Below are 12998 nucleotides of genomic sequence, written 5' to 3' on the forward strand. Positions count from 1 at the left end.
TAGTTAGATGATTGACACTGGGTAAGCTATCAGCCCCCCAAAAAAGGTATATAGATTGGTGTCATACTGTGGTAATGGGTTGAGGTGTGGCTGAGGGGCTGCTGAAGTGTTGGTGAGGTGGCAGATTTTGTTGGGCGGCTGCCTCCTTCAGATGGAAGATGGATTAGAGGAGGAGGTGGAAGATCAAGAGATTGAGGGGAGTTTCCTAGCACTTCGACTAGAGAGCGGAATGCTGTTACAACAAGCTGTTACGAGTTATATACTTTTTTTCTGTCTAATTAATTAATGTATCATATCTAAACTCTTGTTTCTTAATCAACTTAATAAACCATCTTAAAATTACTTATGACTAGTCGACTGCCAACTTAGGTATCTGTCGCCACAATCCCCGAAATCTTACAACGTTTCACAATAGCTCTGCGGAATCTCTGACACCCAGTCTTGCCAACCCCACAAACTCTCTTCCCTGAACTAATTGATCTTGCTAAATCCCTGGCTGCTGAACTGTGTCAGGACATTTGATTGGCATCTGCTGCTTGCAGATTTTATAATGTAGTCCAATTCCCATTTTGGAGTGAGCCTCAGAAGAAATCTTCAGGCAAAAGTTTCAGGAACACTCCCCCTCTTCTTGATTTTCAATAAGTTCATAGATAAGGTTATAAAGAATTTACAAATAGAACACCTTTACTCAAGTTATAAATGGTACACACAGGAACCAAAGGAATTTAAAACATTCAGCCAATCATAGATTAGAAAACCAACTAAAAAATAAGTGGATGCCCTTTCACATTGCTCACTTTAAATCAAATACTATGTTGTTTTAAAAAGGCCCGCGTGTCATACCATGTAATGTACAATGTTATTATTCTGCTATGAAAATTGTGCTGTGCCTCTTTATCGTAAACTCTTAATTGTTCAGTAATCTCAACCTTTGGTCAACTGGAGTTTAAACACTTGGCATGGGAACCTTATTAATTGAATAATGTTTGTAAACTTTAGGAATCAGATCTGGTGAACCCAGCATTAAATTATTGGTGTCTTTCCCTTTTTCGACACTTTTTTTGAACAGATGAAAACAATATCACACTTGAAGTGTAAAGCCTAGAGTGTTATGGGTGCACATTAGATGCACGATTTAAACATGACACTAGCAGATGCCAATAGCATTTATTGTTAGTTGAGTGTCACGTTATTTTATAAATGTTGTCTAAATTTCCTACATTTTTTGACAGTGCAAACATTTTATCTCCTCCAGCCATTAAATTCGCTGTGAGATAGAACTTCTTCCAAATTTAAGCCTCACAGCCCAGTTCTGGGCTCACTCCAATAATCCTACATGCTTCTTATAACATGGAGCCGAAAACTGAACACAATGTGCTAGTTAAAACCTCATCAATGTCAGATACAACGTCAACATCCTTTCCTAGAGGTCTCAGTCATAGCCTTAGCTATTAATCCTAAAATTGCAATTGCTTTCACCACTACCTGCAAACACATATTTATGTAGTGATATCCTAATCTCATAATGTTTATATAGATGAATTTGATCTAAGTTATTATTGTTAATTGTCAAAATCCTAAGATATTTAAAGGGAGAAGGGTATTCTGCTGAATTGCCTGCAGTTATAAATCCAACAAAAGAGTTTGCTTTAATACTCAGGTTGTATTTGTCTTCTTTTACACTTTGAAACTTCTGATCAGAAGTAACCTAGAAGTGGACAATTTGTGAGATTCTCTCTTTAGTGACACCATGGCATTGCTTTTCTCTTTTTCCTTCACCCTTCCTGCCAATGTGCCTCACCTTTTGTTTCTCTGCCCTCAAGTACTCTACACTCACAAGCCTCGATCTTTCAGCACTTGTCTTTCTTACTCTCCTGCTGCCATCCAGTTTTGACTCACTTTGAGACAACTCAATTTTCTTTCTGTCTCTCTCTTGGCACCTTCCAAAAGGTTCACTGAGGCACTCATTGCTACTTCCTAATGAGCAGAAACCCTAATTGTTCCATCCGATTCTCTCCCTGCCCTTTGCACCATGTATGTATGCAAGGGGCCGATATTGCCAACTTCCTCTCCGTCATTCTCACTGCTCCCAGCTCTGACCACTGGTGCCAGCCAGTGGATAGGCTATCACTGCCTCTCTCTGGGTCTCCCTCCAGAATGTACGATCACTTGTGAACAAGCTCTTGCCATCCATGAGTTTATTGTGAATGATCATATTGACATAATGGCCTTGACAGAGACATGGCTGAGAGGTGATGACCCCATTCCCCTTAATGAAGCTTTTCATCTTGCTATACTTCCCACTGCTTGCCTGCTCAAACCATGGCGATGGTGTAGCTCTCATATCTAAATGACGTCTTGATCTATTTCCCTATTCCTCTTACCTTGTTCTACCCCTCACGTCTTTCATTTAAAACCCTTGTTCTTTACCGCCCACCCAAGTATCTGAAATATCTTCCCTGGTTTCTTCCCTCAGTTTCTGTACCAAGTGACTTCTCATCCTCGGGAATTTCAACTTCTATCTCAGCTCTTCTTGTTCACTCTCCAGAGTTCACTGACCTCCTCTCCTCCCTAAATCTCTCCCTACATTGTAACTCTCATACACATATTCACAGTCATGCACTTAATCTTACTATTTCATGTGGCCTTGCTACTCCCATCATAACTATCACGGATAAGGCAACCTCTCCTCATTTCCTTGTATCTTTCTCCACCCATATTCCCATTCCAACCCAGCCCCACTTCTTTCTGTATCCACCCTGAAAAAAGCTATCCCTCAATTCACTTACCACTGACCCTTTGCCAACTATCAAACCCTTAGCACACAATTTATCATATTTCTCCAATCAGCTAAATCTTACACACCCTCACCACCACCTATGAATCACTTGGCTCCATTAAAATTACTGCTCTCTCTCTCTCTTTTACCCTAGTTGTTTCCCCGCTATACCCCTCATCTCTGCTTGCTCAAGTCCAACGGACAGAGATTTGAACAGGTTTGGCAGACAAATGGTTTACTATTCAGCAATGCTGGGCCACATAAAGCACCAGCAGGTTCTCCATTGCTAAAACTGTTCAGTATTCAAGGATCATCCTGGAATACAGACATCCCCAGGTTTCTCTTCTCTACCACAAAGCAAATTCATAAACCACCCTCCCCTAACTCTTCCAGCCTCACCTCCAACAGTGTACGAGGAGCTCACAGGCTTTTGTACCACAAAGATTGAAATGGTCCATTCAACTGTCTCTGCTGCTTCCCTCCTTTCCCCTAGCCCACCTCACCAGGTTTCTCCTAATGTCATAGCTCTGAACTCTCATCTTTCTCCATTTCTATTCCACCTCCTGCCTTAATCTCTCTTTTGCATAACTTGTCCATGAGATCTCCTGCTCCCTCAATCCTATTCTGACCAAATTGGTGACCTTCCTGTGTGCATGTTAGCCGATATTACCAATGGTTCCCTCTCCTCAGGTACTGCCACATCTCCAAATCTGCTGTCATCAACCCCTTCCAACCTTGACTCCACTGTCCTTGCTGACTACCTCCCCATCTCCAGCCTCCATTTCACCCCCCATGTCCTTGAACGTTTTGTCATCCCTCAAATCCTTGCCCATCTTTCTCACAATTCCATGATTGAATCCCTCCAACCAAGTTTCCCACCCCACCACAGTCCTGAAACAGCCTATCAAAGTCACAAATGCCATTCTTTGTGACTGTGATTATGATAAACTATTCCACATCCTTCTTGACCTGCAGTCTTTGACATGATTGACCACACCAAACTCCTCGAATGCCTCTCCTCCACCATCTAGCTGGATGGAACTACCTATTATTATTTATTGAATCACTGCCACAGAATCACTTGCACTAGCTTCTTTTCCCACTGCTGCACCATTACCTTGGGAGACTCCAAGGATCTATCCTTGGCCTCTTCCTTTTTCTCATCTACAGGCTGCCCCTCAGCAACATCATTTGCGAACACAACATCAGTTTCCACACGTACTCCAACAACAGCCCGCTCTACCTATCACCACCTCTTTCAACCCTACCACTGTCACTAGACTGCCAGACTGCTAAAACATCATCCAGTGCTGGATATGCAGAAATATCCTCCAACTAATTATTATCTTCGGTCCTCACCTAAACTCCATTCACTAGTACTGACTTCATCCCCTTCCTTGGCAACTACCTGAGGCTAAACCAGATTGTTTGCAACCTCGGTGTCATGTTTGACCCTGAAACTAACCACCGACCACGTTTCTATGCATCACTAAGGCCAGCTATTTCCACCTCCAGAACATCAGCCAATTCCACCCCTGCCTCAGCTAATCTACTGCTGAAACGTTCATCCATGCTTATGTTCCCTCTAGATTTGACTATTTAAATGCACATTTGGCTGGCCTCCCACATTCTACACTCCGTAAACTTGAGGTCATCCAAGCCAGTATGTAGGGGCAGTTCTGGACCTAGTTTTAGGAAATGAAGTTAGGCAGGTGAAATTGGGAGAGTACTTTGGTGGTAGTGATCATAATATAGTTAGGTTTAATGTAGTTACACAAAAGGATAAAGATAGACCAAGAGTAAATGTTTTGATTTGGAGGAAAGACTAATTTTATGAAACTGAGATGTGGACTGGAATCAGCTAATTGAAGGTAAATTAGCGTCAGATGAGTGGATTCAAGGAGGAGATAAAGAGGGTTCAGAACAAATATGTTCCCATGAAGAAAAAGTGTGGGGCTCCCAAATCTCGATGCCCACTGGATATCAAAGACCATGTAGAGTAGGATAAGGCAAAAAAGGGATGCTTAAGTTAGATCCCGAGAGCCCAGTACAGCAGAGAGTTGGGGGAATACAGGATGTGCAGGGATGAAATTAAGAAGAAAATTACGAAAGCAAAATGAGATGTAAAAAAATATTGGCGAGTAATATCAAGGAAAATCCAAAGATGTCTTATCAAAAACAACAAGGCAACTAAGGAAACAGTGGGACCGATTAAAGACCAAAAGGATCATTTGTGTGTGAAGGTGGAAAATTTGGACATGGTTTTCTTAATGAATACTTTGCATCTGGCTTCACATAACGGGGGAAACAATGCAGTTAAGGAAAAGAAATGTGAAATATTGGATGATATAAACCAATTAAGAGGTGAAATATTCAAGCGTTAAGCATCTTTGAAAGTGCATAAATCACCAGGCTAGGCTGAAATGCATCCCAGGCCGGTCAGAGAGACAAGGGAGAAAATAGCAGAGGCTCTGTCCATCATTTTCCATTCATCTCTGGGTACAGGTACAGTGCTGGAGGATGGGAAGGCTTCTACTGTTGCGCCGTTGTTCAAAAAGGGAGGAAGGGATAGACCAAGTAATTGTAGTCCAATCAGCTGAACCTCAGTAGTGGGAAAATTATTAGAAAAAATTCCAAGGGATGGTATAAATTGTCATTTAGAAAAGCACAAATTAATCAAGGACAGTCCGCATGGATTTACTAAGGGAAGGTCTTGTCTGACTCATTGAATTTTTTGAGGAGGTGGCAAGTGGGGTTGATGACTGTGATGTGTTTGATGTTGTCTATGTGAATATGGCAGATTGAATACAGTCATGGCTGATCTTCTGCCTCAACTCTACTTTCCCACATGCTCCCCCACCTCGTGATTCCCTTATGATGATCCTGGACCAGACTCCACAGGTTCTTAGTATGATCCGGTTAGGGACCAATATCGTTTTGTTTAGACAAAGTGTGAGATTCAAGACACTCGCTAAGAGTTTATTCAAGATTCCACAGGTTTCTGAACAACCCACCCAGACACCAAGAAACATTGTGAGTCAACCAATCTCATTGAAATTCTGTCTATCTCACGAGGGATTCCAGTCTTTGCCTTCAAAGATTTCTTGGAGTTCTCTTCAAAGGTTGCTCCAACTTGGACAGCATCAATGATGGCCCACCTTGCAGGGTTTCAATCTCGTCTCCTAAGATTACATTTCCCTGGATTCCCGAGTCTGCATTGCAGCACCAATTTACAAGCAGAATACAATTGCTCCAAAGGGTTACCTTCACCTCAATGGCCCGCAGCATGGAGTCACCAATCTTCTGCTGCCTCCTTTGATCGCCAGGGCTTCTCCTGAGACCTTTCCATTTAAGGTCTGCCGACTACAGCCCCTTTTCTACTTGGAGCCTCTTTCTCTGCTCCTCTTCCTCCTTTTTAACTGGGATCGCTCACTGTCCCATCTCTGTCCGTCTGGGATTTCCTTAGAGACCTCTCCCTGTCCCTTGCCTGGGCCTCTTCTTGACCATTGCGCTCTACTCCTGGTCATGTGATTGAGGTTTTTGCGTTGTTTCTTTTCTTTTCTCTTTTTACAAAGTGCACCGCTGTCAGGATGGTTGAGTCCTTTAACTGGTGCGTTATGGCTCCTGGCTCACGCATGCGCAAAATTTCCAAGTAATGACGGGAGTTGCAGTTCACAGCCTCCCAATGACGAGTTAAGTCTGGATCTCCTAACACTTTTTCCCCTTGGAAGAAAGCAAGCTTCACCATAGTGAAAGTTTCTTTATAACGATTTTCCAATTCCTTAATAAGAAGTACTTAATGAGCTGTAACTTCCGAGCTCCCCGGCATCAGATTTGGAGGATCACAAAGATGCACTGGGCAATCCCTCTCCAAAGTTCCCAGATAAGGGTTGCACGGCAATTGTTCCGAAGTGCAAACTTCCTCTCGACAATTACTGTGCACTGGGAGCCATCCAAAAATGCGATTTAGATCGCAAACTTCAGGTGGGTCTGCCAGGGTTACACCAATAGTTACCCAGAAAAAATTAGAAGAATTTAAAACCTCTTCTAACTTCTGGGTAACTATTGTAAACACCCAGGCCAACCCCCATGGGACTCCCCTCACACCCCCAAGCACCCCCCAAGGGCATGACCTGACGTTCCCCTGACCTCTGAGCCCCCACCCTCCGACCCCCTACTGCCGACCTCCAACTCCCACCCTGACCTCTGACCCTCAACCCAACTTCCGACCCCGCCCCAACATCCGACCCCCCAACTGTCCCCACCCCCTTCGACCTCCAACTCGCACCCCATCCCCCACCCTCCGATCCCCTACACTCCCCAAATCCTATCCACTTACCTTCTCCCTGGCCCGTCAATTTCACTGGGCCCTAAACTTTACCAGCTAGTGCCATAAAAAAGATGGCGTGGCCTAATTGAATCCACTGGAGCTGCACTTTGCGGGGCTTGTGAGGTGTCTTTCATTGCAGGCTCCAAGCAGCTCTGGAAAACGGAAGTGTCAGCGTCATTTTCAAGGGCAGGTAAGTGTGTATTTATTTCTTCTAATTACTGTGGGCCAATATCATAAACTTCTGACAAACAGCTGATTACATACTATACAGATAAACTTCTCATTTTGTTCCACAATTACGCATATCATTTTATAAAGTCACAAAGGCTTAACCAAAACAAAAGCAAGTTCATGTAAGAAGTAGGATTAGCAGGATTTAAACATCATAGAATTATCATAACTCAGAAGCTGTCTTTTTTCCTACAACTGTTTTTAAACTCTGGACAGAAATATTAACAACTAAATTGTTTTTTCCCATGATCTTTTCATAATCAACCAAAGGTAGTGAAGATACATTAAAGTTTTCTTTAGAACAGCTTGTATTTCTATTTTGTACCATGGGTTTTCAACCTTTCTGGTATAACCACAAATACTCTGGCAGATTTCCCCTCTTCGCATATTGATAAATTTTAGTCATGCTAGGTGCTACAAGTTACTTTCGCATAGGTTTCTCAACTTTAATACAGGTGAACATGGGTTTTTCTTATTCGCGTATGTTGATGGAAGCATACCTTTAAAAGGTCCTTTAGATTTACTACAGAAACTGGGCATGTCTGATTGACAACCAGTTTCAAAATTATCTTCCTCACTCACTTCCTCCATAACAGAATTTGTCATTTCATAATGTTGATCAACACCAGATAAATAAGCCTGCACCAAGGGAGTTTTCCCTTCTTTACTCAAGTCATTTTTTAGCTTATTTAAGAGATGTGCCACAGCCTTCTGCACACGGTCATATCCTTCTCACTGACGCTTGAAAAATGGAAGCTTCATCTTTACTTCTTTCACAATTTCACCTAAATATTTATTTACCCTCTTGTTTTCCAATTCTTTCCCAGGTGTGGTCTCACTAAAGCCCTGTATAATTACAGTAGGGCCTCCTTATTCTTGTACTCCAACTTCCTTGCAATAAAGGCCAACATGTCATTTGTCTTCCTGTTGCTTGCTCTACCTACATGCTAACTTTCTGTGTTCCTTGCATGTACACCAAAGTCTCACTGAACGTCAACATTTAGAAGTTCAAACCTTTTAAAAAAATATTCTTCTTTTTCATTCTTACTAACAAAGTGAATAACTTCATGCTTTCCCCATTATACCCATCTGCCACCTTGTTGCCCATTCAATTAACCTATCTATATCTCTTTGCAGCCTCTTTGTGTCCTCCTCACAACTTACATTCCCACCTAGCTTTGTATCATCAGCAAACCTGGATACATTACTCTCAGCCTCTTTGCTTAATTCACTAACGTAGATTATATAGATTGAGGCCGCAGCACTGATCCTGATCCTTGCAGCACTCCACTAGTTACAATCTGCCAACTTGAAAATGCCTATTTATCCCTAATCTCTGCTTCCAGTCCATGAACCAATCATTCATCCATGCTTTCATATATTACCCCAACTCCAAGGGTCTTCCCTTGCATTGTGACCTTCTATATGGCACCATTTCCAATATCTTTTGGAAATCCAAATATAAATCTACTGAATGTCCTTTATCTACCCTTCTGTTACAGCATCTAAAAGCTCTAATACATTTGTCAAACACAAATTCCCTTTCATAAACTATGCTGACTCTGATCATACTATGATTTCCTAAGTGCTTTGTTAGGACTTCCTTAGTTAACTGGCCTGTAGTTCCGTTTTTTCTCTCCCTCCTTTCCTGAATAAGAGGGTTACATTTGCTAACTTCCACACCGCTAGGACTGTTCTATAGCCTAGGGAATTTTGGAAAATCATGACCAGTGCATCCACTATCACTGCAACTACCTCTTTGGCAATCCTAGCATATAGGCCATCAGGTCCTGGGGATTTGTTGACTTTTAGTCCCTTAAGTTTCTCTAATGCTTTTTCTCTGCTTGTATTAATTACATTAACTCCTCATTAATTCCTCACTCTTATTAGCCCCTTGGTTAGTATCTATGTCTGATAAGTAATTTGTACCTTCTACTGTGCAGACAGACAAAATATTTGTTCACCGTCTCTGCCAATTCCTCATTCCCACGATAATTTCTCCTGTCTCTGAGGGATCAATTAAGTTGGATCCAAAATCGGCTCAAGGGAAGCAAAGGGTAATGGTCGACGCGTGTTTATGATACTGTTTCCAGCAGGGTGCCACAGGGCTCGCTACTACATCCTTTGCTTTACATAGTTTATATCAATGATTTGAGACTTAAATATAGCAGGCATGATTAAGAAATCTTCAGATGATACAAAAATTAGTTGCGTGGTTGATACTGAGGAAGAATACTACTGATTACATGGAGTTATCAATTGATTGGTAAGGTTGGCAGCAAAGTGGCAAATGGAATTCACCCGAGAAGTATGAGGTAATGTATTTGGAGCAGGTAAACAAGGGAAGTGAATACACAATAAATGATAGGATATTGAGAAGTGTAGAGGAACAGATGTAGCTAGGAGTGCATTTCCAAAGATCCATGAAGGTAACCGGACAGGTAGTTAAGGTGGCTAAGAAGGCATCCAGGATACTTATCTTTATTAACCAAAGCATAGAATGTAAGAGCAGTGAGGTTGTGCTGGTACTGTACAAAATACAGGTTAGACCATAGCTAGAGTACTGCATCCAGTTAAGGTTACCACATTATAGATAGAATACGATTGAACTACAGAAGGTACAGAGGAGATTTACGAAGATGCTGCCAAGAATGGAAATTTTTAGCTATGAGAAGATTGGATAGGCTCGGTTATTCTCTTTGAAATGGGAAAGGCTGAGGAGAGATTTAACTGAAGTGTACAAAATCATAAGGGGACTTGATGGAGTAGATAGGAAAGACCCATTTCCTTCAGCTAGGAGGTCAATAACCAGGGGGCATAGATTTAAATTAATTGGCAAAAGAATTAAAGTGCAATTGAGGAGAAATGTTTTTAACACCCAGAGGGTGCTGGGGCTCTGGAACACACGGCCTGAAGGCATGGCAGAGGTAGAAAAGCTCATTGCATTGGAAAAAAATACTTGGATATGCGCTTAAAGTGTTATAACCTACAGGCTACAGGCCAAGAGCTGTAAAATGGGTTGGGGTGTATAGCTCTTTCCTGGCTGGTAGAGACATGATGGGCCAAATGGTCGTCTTCTGTGCTGCATAATTTTTGTTTCTAAGGACTGCATCTTACGACCCCTTAGTTCTGTTGAAGGGTCATGAGGACTCGAAACATCAACTCTTTTCTTCTCCGCCGATGCTGCCAGACCTGCTGAGTTTTTCCAGGTAATTCTGTTTTTGTTTTGGATTTCCACCATCCACAGTAGTTTTTTGTTTTTATCTTACGGCCCTTGCCAGGCATGTTTTCAGCAGGGGGGAACACGTAAATTATGATGGGCCATTAGCCCACCGCCCTCCTGCCCAGCCCCGACTCGGTCCCCATGGGGAGAATTTTCTCTCCGTTGGGCGGGCTGGGTGGGAGTGGGCTTGGGCAGGTGTGCAGCCGATCGCCGCCCACGATCGGTTGGGCACCGCCAATTTGCGTGGGCGGGCCAATTAAGGCTCAGCACTCCCTGTGCAGGTGGGGGGAGGAGGGAGAGTTGGGGCCTGCATGCAAAAGAGCGCAGAAATCTCCCTGAGGCACAGAGCTGCTTTAGGGAGATTAAAGGAAGTCATAAAAGTTTGATAAATAAAAGAAAAAATCATTCAGACATGTCCCCTCATGTGACATTGTCACATGAGGTGAGACATGTTTATCAATTCACAAGAAACAATTTATTAAATTAATAAAGCCTTCATGAAACCTCATTCCGCCCGTGGATGAGTTGCCATGAAAAATGCGAAGGCCACCTGGGCTCTTCGCCTGCCCGCCAACCTTAAGGTTGGATGGGCAGCCCTGTTAATCACTTCAATTAGTTTTTAAATGGCCTTAATTGGCCTTTGACAGTTCGGCGGGCGCACAGCCGACTCTGGTGCGCGCCCGACGAACTGAAGATTGGAATGACGCGCGGTGACGTTGGGACGCACGCCCGATGTCACCGCACGTCATTTTACAAGTCAGCAAGTGGGGTCCGCCCCCGCACACCGACCAGAAGGTTCAGTCCCATAAAATAGTAGGCAGGTATGCAACGAAACTAGCAGCCTGCTGCTATTTAAAAAAAAAAATTGGTAATTGAGCTTGTTAACAAGCCAATTGAACCAAATATTACACTGTCCATGCCATAATATGATTGGCGTGGGCAGGCGGGCGAGAGAAACACAACTGCTAAAAGGCTGGAAAGGGGGGTACGTCCTTCAGAGCACATCGGGCTCCCTCCCACCCCAAGATGATATCCCTGCTTTGTGCCTCCCCACCTGGCCTCCAAAATCCGTGCAACCACCCCCGTCAACCACATCCCTAGGCCCCCTAATCCGTTCCCGCCCTAAAAGCCTGGAACTTATCTCAGTCCTGGATCCATTGCTCTTCTTCATGGCCTGCTTGCAGTCCCTGCAGTGCCCTCTACTGAGTTCTGATGCTGCTGAGACTGTTAGAGCTGTCGGCCAATCAGATTGACCTGAAGGGTGGAAGCTTGATTAGGCCGCCCCTAGCATGTTATAACTGTGGGGCAGGCTTTTTTTTTCACGTCGGTTGGTTTGAAATCGACTTTTGTCATGGAGGGGTTTAAGGTGCGAGCAAGACGCACCTCCCCCCAGTCCGTTAAATTCAGTCCCATGTTTTTAACCTTCTGAGATATCTATTCCTCCAGTTCTGGCCCCTTGAGCAATCCACATTTTAATTGCTGTACCAATGGTAGCCATGCCTTCAGCTGTCAAGATTTTAAGCTCTGGAACTCCCTCCTCAAATCCCTCCTTCAAGATTTTCCTTAAAACCTACCTCTTTGATCAAGCTTTGGGTCATTAGCCCTAATACCTTGTGTGGCTCAGTGTCAAATTTTGTTTGATAACATTCTTGTGATGTGCCTTCGGATGTTTTACTGTATTAAAGGAGCTACATAAATGCAAGTTTTTGTTGTTGTTTTCAAATGATGTCATGAATTGAGTGTTGCCACTGCTGTTCCCATTCATGATGTCACTAAAAGGCAAGAGACATTCCTGTACAAGCTGTTGTCAGGCTGTCTTTGGGTAGTAGTTTGAAGGACAAGCAAAATAAAAGAGGTTCATGACACACTCATAAGTACACAAATGTGTCTTTTTTAATAATTGAATTATTCGGCCCTCAAACAACTTGTGATGAAGTAACAGACATCACCTAAAGTTGAACAACTTCTCTTCTGCTATAGAATACTGTACAGTAAACAAATACTCTCCCAGGAAACATACTGCAATCAGTGGGCAGGCCCCATCCAGAGTACTGCATTCAGCTTTGAGCAATGAATTTCAGTAATTATAATACTGGCCTTGAAAGAAGTACAGTGCAGATTCATGAGAATCATAATACCTTTTGACAGGGTTAACTTATGAAGACAGGTTTGCATAAACTTGGCCTGTATTTCATTGAGTTTAGAAAGTTGTTAAGAGGTAATCTAGCGAGGTCTTCAAAATAATAAACGAATTCGACAGAGAAACTATTTCCTCTGGTGGGGAAATCCAGAACAAAAGGTTATATTCTTAAAATTAGAACTGTGCCATTTAGGAGTGAAATCAGGAAGCATTTTTCACACAAATGATCATGGAATCTGGAACTTGCTTCCCCATAAGGCTGTGGGATACTGGGTCAAATTAAATTTTAAACACT

At 42.8% G+C, this 12998-nt stretch overlaps 1 protein-coding gene across 3 annotated transcripts in view; it reads right to left on the minus strand.

Annotated features, from left to right (window-relative positions):
• Nucleotides 1-7257, minus strand: part of zdhhc7 (zDHHC palmitoyltransferase 7) — a 56982-nt gene extending 49725 nt beyond the window's left edge. For all 3 annotated transcript variants that reach the window (XM_078544588.1, XM_078544586.1, XM_078544587.1), the window contains exon 1: nucleotides 7119-7257. The gene's annotated coding sequence lies outside the window, so the exon portion shown is untranslated. The remainder of the gene's footprint in view (nucleotides 1-7118) is intronic.
• Between the last annotated feature and the right edge of the window lie 5741 nt (nucleotides 7258-12998).

Source organism: Cetorhinus maximus, chromosome 6 (assembly GCF_964194155.1).
Source record: "Cetorhinus maximus chromosome 6, sCetMax3.hap1.1, whole genome shotgun sequence".
Classification (NCBI taxonomy): Eukaryota; Metazoa; Chordata; class Chondrichthyes; order Lamniformes; family Cetorhinidae; genus Cetorhinus; species Cetorhinus maximus.